At 40.6% G+C, this 7692-nt stretch overlaps 1 pseudogene; it reads left to right on the forward strand.

Moving 5' to 3' along the window:
• The first annotated feature begins 5663 nt into the window (after positions 1 to 5663).
• Positions 5664 to 7462, forward strand: LOC112219948 (annotated as a pseudogene).
• Positions 7463 to 7692: the final 230 nt, after the last annotated feature.

The raw sequence follows: 7692 nt of genomic DNA on the forward strand, positions 1-7692 counted from the left end.
AAATGAGTTCATGCATGGTATTAGGACTAATATTAGCATGAGATGTTGTTTTGTAGACTTTATGAGGCAACCACATAGAACAGAGCAAAAAGTATAACATTGGGCCACATTGAGATTGTATCTTCCTCTCTTGGTTTGGAAATAGAAGAGTTGTCATGGTCCACACCTCTTGAGACTGCAGCTGGTTTGGTCTCATCACTGCAACACAGTCTGAATGTTAATAGATTTGCACCCACTGGTTCTTGCTAATGCCTGCCAATTCCCACATTCCCGCAAAGGCTCACTGGTGCAACAAATTGGATGAAAACAATCAGGAGTTTTTATGTGAATGTATAATATCTGCTGATTTCACCAGAGGTGGCTGGTCTGAGGAGCTGTAGGACAGGCTCATTTTAATGGATGGAATGGAATAGATGGAATGGAATCAAACACGTTGTTTCCATGTGTTTGATGTGTTTGGTACCATTCCATTGATTCCATTCCAGCCATTATAATGAGCCCGTCCTCCGATATCTTCTCCTATAGCTCCTCTCACCAGCCTTCTCAGGATTACAGGTATAGGCCTAGGATGCTTTATACAAATTGCACATTGCATTTGTTCTCTTCACTGACCAAGATGGAAAATACCATAAAGATGAATTTACAGAATTTCTGCAAACCTACTGATTTATTTTTAGTGTTTTTATGTATAATTTCTGCATTATGGTTCTTTGAAAAATGCCTTCTAAGTTATTTGTTTCATTTTAATTTTCAATTAAGGAAGAATGTTCAGTGTGTCTGTTTTTTATGATTGTGTTTTGCTTTCGTGTATTGTCTTGTATAATAAAATGTATTTTAATGTGTATGGATGTGTAATTTAATGTGTATATTGCATTTTGATGTGTAATGTTATGCTAAACAGGGCTCATATGGAAAAGAGACATTGGTCTCAGCATTGACTCCCTATCAAAAAAAAATAATTCCTGGAATGACCAATGATTCTGTAAAAACAATAAAACACACACACAAAAACAACTGCTACGGCAGTCATAAGTGTTGGTAAGGACAGACAAAAATGGATATACTGTAGGCCTATGCATATCAGAATCAGACCTGTTTCTTTGTCCCTTTGAAATACACTTCCCCTTTACAAATAACAAATCACCCATGCAATATACCGTGTAATTTATGTTAAAACTGGTAATGCCAAAATGTATGCATTTAGGCTATTTGGGAGATGCAATCTTTGTGTTTGTGTGACTCTGCTGGAATGCAAGACACCTGGTTTCCTCGATTTCAACACCCTCTAGTGGGTAATGGAAACCACCATGAACCTTCATTTATTTATTTAGAACTTTCATTATTTCCACAGTGAGGTCACATGATGCTGAAATAGATTCTGAATAGACTGAGATCCCTGGAGGAGAGACTTGGATTAACATGGGTGAATATTAACATGAGTGAACATTTAAATCATATATCACATTAACCCTATATATAGATTCCTCTCGCTTCTTATTTCTCGTGTTTTATTTATATATACACTGATTGTACAAAACATTAGGAACACCTGCTCTTTCCATGACAGACTGACCAGGTGAATCCAGGTGAAAGCTATGATCACTTATTTATGTAACCTGTTAAATCCACTTCAATCGGTGTAGGTGAAGGGGAGGAGACAGGTTAAAGATGGATATTTAATTGTTGAGAAATGGATTGTGTATGTGTGACACTCAGAGGGTGAATGGGCAAGACAAAAGATTTAAGTGCCTTTGAACAAGGTATGGTAGTAGGTGGCAGTCACACTTGTTTGAGTCTGTCAAAAACTGCAATGCTGCTGGGTTTTTCACACTCAACACTTTACATTGTGACTCAAGAATGGTCCACTACCCAAAGCATATCCAGCCAACTTGACACAACTGTGGGAAACAGTGGCGTCCACGTGGTCCAGCAACCCTGTGGAATGCTTTCGACACCTTGTAGAGTCCATGCCCTGACAACTTGAGGCTATACTGAGGGCAAAAGGGGGTGCAACTTAATATTAGGAAGGTGTTCCTAATTTTCTATACAATCTGTGTGTGTGTGTGTGTGTGTGTGTGTGTGTGTGTGTGTGTGTGTGTGTGTGTGTGTGTGTGTGTGTGTGTGTGTGTGTGTGTGTGTGTGTGTGTGTGTGTGTGTGTGTGTGTGTGTGTGTGTGTATATATACAGTTGAAGTGGGAAGTTTACATAGCCAAATACATTTAAACTCAGTTTTCACAATTCCTGACATTTAATCCTAGTAAAAATGCCCTGTCTTAGGTCAGGTAGGATCACCACTTTATTTTAAGAATGTGAAACATTCCCAGTTTGTCAGCAGTTTACATACACTCGATTAGTATCGATAAAAGTGTTAAACAAACCAAAATATATATTATATTTGAGATGCTTCAAAGTAGCCACCCTTTACCTAACAGCTTTTCACACTCTTTGCATTCTCTCAACCAGCTTCACCTGGAATGCTTTTACAACAGTCTTGAAGGAGTTCCCACATATGCTGAGCACTTGTTGGATGTTTTTCCTTCACTCTGCAGTCCAACTCATCCCAAACCATCTCAATTAGGAATATCATTTGAGGTCAGGTGATTGTGGAGGCCAGGTCATCTGATGCTGCACTCCATCACTATCCATCTTGTTCAAATAGCCCTTACACAGATGTTGAGTGTGTTTGTTGGGTCATTGTCCTGTTGAGAAACAAATGATAGTCCCACTAGGCGCAAACCGAATGGGATGGCGTATCACTGCAGAATGCTGTGGTAGCCATGCTGGTTAAGTGTGCCTTGAATTCTTAATAAATCACAGACAGTGTCACCAGTAAAGCATCCCCACATCATCACACTTCCTCTTCCATGCTTCATGGTGTGAACCACGCATGCGGAGATCATCCGTTCACCTACTCTGCATCTCACAAAGACACAGCACTCATCAGACCAAAGCACAGATCTCCACCTGTCTAAAGTCCATTGCTCGTGTTTCTTACCCCAACCAAGTTTCTTCTTTTTATTGGTGTCTTTTAGCAGTGGTTCATTGCAGCAATTCGACAATGAAGGCCTGATTCACTAAGTATTCTCTAAATAGTTGATGTTGAGATGTGTCTGTTACTTGAACTATGTGAAGCATTTATTTGGGCTGCAATCTGAGGTGCAGTTAACTCTAATGAACTTATCCTCTACAGCAGAGGTAACTCTAGGTCTTCCATTCCTGTGGCGGTCCTCATGAGAGCCAGTTTCATCATAGTGCTTGATGGTTTTTGTGATTGCACTTGAAAAAACTTTCAAAGTTCTTGACATTTTCCGGATTGACTGTAATTTCTCTTTGCTTATTTGAGCTATTCTTGTCATAATATGGACTTGGTCTTTTACCAAATAAGGCTATCTTCTGTATGCCACCCCTACCATGTCATAACACAACAGATTGGCTCAAACGCATTAAGAAGGAAAGAAATTCCACAAATTAACGTTTAACAAGGCGCACCTGATAATTGAAATGCATTCCAGGTGACTACTACATGAAGCTGGTTGGGAGAATGCCAAGAGTGTGCAAAGCTGTCGTCAAGGTAAAGGGTGGCTACTTTGAAGAATCTCAAATATAAAATATATTTAAATTTGTTAAACACTTTTCTGGTTACTACATGATTACATATGTTCTATTTCATAGCTTTGATGTCTTCACTTTTATTTTATAATATAGAAAATTGTAAAAAATTAAGAAAAACCCTTGAATGAGTTTTGACTGGTATATATATATATATATATATATATATATATATATATATATATATATATATATATATATATATATATGATACTATGTTGATACTATGTTGATGTTGATTTCTGGACTGTTCGGTAGAGCTTGCGAGTTAAGCATTTCACTGACAATAAATCTTGAACATAAACTATAGCTACTATTAGAGATATTTCAGCATATAGTCTCATTCCAATTACATGATGATGCTTTGAAGCTGGTACTGATAACCCGTAAAAAACACATGGCACAGGGTGTATGTTTGTAAAACAATGGTGGTTGGCATCCAATATGTTGCAGTAGCCCCTAACTGGACTATAGGAAATACAAAAAAACTTCCAAAGAACACTACACTCAATAAAAACCCACTACCCCATTCCACTACTTTGACCCTATCTGCTCCTGCACCATGCCAATGGCCTGGGAGGACAGGACACCACCAGTCAACACACCCTGTAACTCTTCTGAAGTCTGACACCACAACATCTATTGTCTGTGATTTACGTTAAATTGCTATGAACGCTAAGAAGCCAACATTACTGATGCATATACCACTTGTTGGCGTATCCCTCTGTGCTGGCACAGATCTACTAATGCCTCAGCATACAACACCTTCTGCAATACTCTGACTCTGGCCACCTCAAACTGCTTCTCTCACACCGGACACTTCTGATCTCCAGCACCATGTCCACTACTACAATTAGCACATACCAATTATTTCCCCAATACTACACATTCCTTTGTATCATGATTTTCTGCACACTTCTCACACCTAGGAACTAACCTCCTACACAGTGCTGTCACATGCCCATAAGCTTGATACCTGTAACAATGTAATGGGTTTGGCACAAAAACTCCTACTGGATAACTGAAATATCTAAACATCACTTTGTCAGTCAAAGAATCAACATCAAAACTCAAAACAACAGACAACAACTCCTCTGTCTCACCACACGCGCCGCGGTGCCTACATTGCACCAACTGAGCATCACAAACACTGGGAATCTTCCCATTCAGCTGGTCCACCTTCACATTTACTGCTACCCCAATAATCACTCCTTTCAATGGTGCCCTGTTCCTAAGAGCAAAGCATTAAACTGATCTTGCCCTGAGTTGCATGACATGGAGCACCTGCTCCCTCTGGTTGGAAGAAACACACACATATCACAAACCCGCTACGTGTTACTTTCACTGACTCAACTCTTTTTCCATCAAGCCTGAAACAACAAATGGATCCGCCAAAAGGTAAGGATCCACTTTCTCCAAAAATCTCACTCCTACTAGACCAGATTCTACTTTATCATTGATGCCAGGTTTGGGCTCCGACCTATTCACCACACCTTCCACTTCACTTATCTTGCCATCACTCACTTCCATTTCACCTCCAACACTCAACTTGGCATACTGCTCACTCTGTACTTGACACCAATCTTCTTCACCCCATCTCCCTTTCTTCCGCAATCTTCATCAAATTCAACCTCTGCTTTCCTCATTCTCTTCGACGCCTTCTTCCTCCTTTTCCTCTTCCATTCCTCACAGCTAAAAACAGAGTACTGTCTCCTGCAGCTTTGGTAGCGGCAGTAAATCCCCACACTCATAACAGATGTTCCTGTTGTTCCCGCTTTCCACTCTACTGTGCCCACAAAATCCATGCTCCTGGATCCGCCCCTGCTATGTAGTTAGCTAACGTTAGTTAATGGTAGTTAGCAAGATGCTAGCTACAACACAGACCCCAGTGACATTCCTGCTTGGCCTCACTTGGAATAAAATGCACTTTATCTGCCAGGAATGTAACGAATATCATTGGCATGTGTTGCTAGGAAAATACAGCAGGCAAAATCTATCTGAATCGCTTCTTCTTTTTTAGTGAGTAGGAGATGAGAAAGGCTGGGACTACCCACATGAAGTCCAGCAATGATATGGAGAATCATGTTTATGTCAAAGCCAAATCTTGTGTAAGTGAACATTTTAAATTACACACACACCTAGTAATCTCACACATCTCATCATGGATCATCAGACTACTCTGTAACATTGTATATGAGTAACTGGAATAATTGGTAAATAATGATGACCATCTCTCATCTAATAAGTATGTTATTGTTTACTTCTGAAAAAGAAGAATACTTGTTCCTGGTAGCAAGGTTGATCATTCACTTAAGGGATATTCATCCGAACCCCACATACCTTTTCTATCTGCTATGTAGTTCTGGTTCACATTCAGACTTTTCGAGACAGCTATTCTGTCAAGTCGAGTTACGCAATGGACTGTGTTTTGTTTTGCAGATAAAAAGGCGCAAGGAGGAGGTCCTGGGCCCTGTTTCAGAAAGCGGGTTTAGAGTTAGTTGACTCAGAGTTTAAGGAAACTTTGGGTTTTCGGTTCCACAAAGCCAGTTCAGCTTAACTCTGAGTCAGTTACTATGGCAAGAGCTAACCTGCTCACTGGCAGGTTTTCTTCAACTAACCCTGAGTTTTCCTCCTCTTTAGCTGAAGCCTGCAGACTGAAGGAGGTGTCAGACAGGAGGTGTCATCTACTGAAGAAGGTTTCATCTACTCAGACATTGTGTGTCCTTTTCTTGAAGAGCCAGTTGATATTGAAGTACAAATACTCAGCAGAAATCTCAGTCGGGAAGAGGGTGATTAGACCCCGCTTGGATGTTTTCTCATTCCCTGATGATTATCTGTTTGAGCATTTCCGTTTTTTCCGTTTTTCTGCCCAAATGATCATTCATCTGAACGATTTTCTCAGGCCTCATATTGTTCATGTGACACATCGTGAACATGCTCTCAGTTCGGAACAAATTCTTTGTGTTGCACTTAGTTTTTTTTGCCATGGGGGGTTTCTATATAACCACGGTGACGCTGAGCATATTTCCAAGGCAACCGTCTGTCGGGCTGTCAGAAATGTGACTCTTACACTGAAACGTTTACTGTACACTTTTGTGGTGTTCCCAAGTCACAGACCCACAAGACTCCAAGAATTCCACAGAATTGCAGGTATCAGTCTAAGCAACAATTAATTAATTTAGTATGAAGCTTTGAGACTTGATGCACTAATCAGTTAATTTGATATATTTTAGGATTTCCAGGTGTGATTGGCTGCATAGATGGCATTCATATTCCTATCACAGCTCCTTCAGTAAATGAAGAAGAATATGTGAATAGGAAGTCTTTCCACAGCATTAATGTGCAGGTAGGCTTAAATAGTAGCCTTTGGCATTCCAAATGAAAGTTACATCAGAATACAGCTACTGCAGCTAATTACTGTTCTGCACTGTGAAGATCATATGTGATGCAGCCCACATCAGCCACGTGGAAGCAAAGTGGCCTGGGTTTGTGCATGACTTGCACATTTGTGTATACACTGAGCGCTAGATTTGCCTGTGGTGAGTTATATATATATATATAGCTATATCCAATTGTTTCCTCCTAATGCAACTGAAAATGTCGACTATATCCTCGTATTATCATAGGAGAGTTGGATGGTTACCTGCTTGGTGACAGAGGGTACCCCTGCCAGCCCTATTTGCTGACCCCTTACCCTTACCCTGATCCTTAGCCCGGCTCTCAGCAACGTTATAACTTGGCTCACTGCAGGACACGAGCCAGGGTAGAGATGACCACTGGGATGCTCAAGGCCCGGTTCCAGTGCCTTCGTAGGCTCAGGGTCACCCCAGGGTCACCCCCCCCCAGTGAGTAGGCCTGAAGAGTAAGGTTTAGTAAGGTTGGATTTCTTGTGTTTATAGCCATGGTGATCAACTGCACTGTACTGATGGAGTGGGAGTCACAGGAGATAGCTGTGGTAGTTGCAGCAGCATAGTTTTCCCCTAATGGCCTTACCTATGCCCTATATGAACTTGTTCTTTCCCTTTGTTATTATTCCGAAGAAGGCCATTGTAGGCTGAAACGTCAATCTTTTATTAAACGTGT

This window comes from Oncorhynchus tshawytscha, linkage group LG20 (assembly GCF_018296145.1).
Source record: "Oncorhynchus tshawytscha isolate Ot180627B linkage group LG20, Otsh_v2.0, whole genome shotgun sequence".
In the NCBI taxonomy this organism is placed as follows: Eukaryota; Metazoa; Chordata; class Actinopteri; order Salmoniformes; family Salmonidae; genus Oncorhynchus; species Oncorhynchus tshawytscha.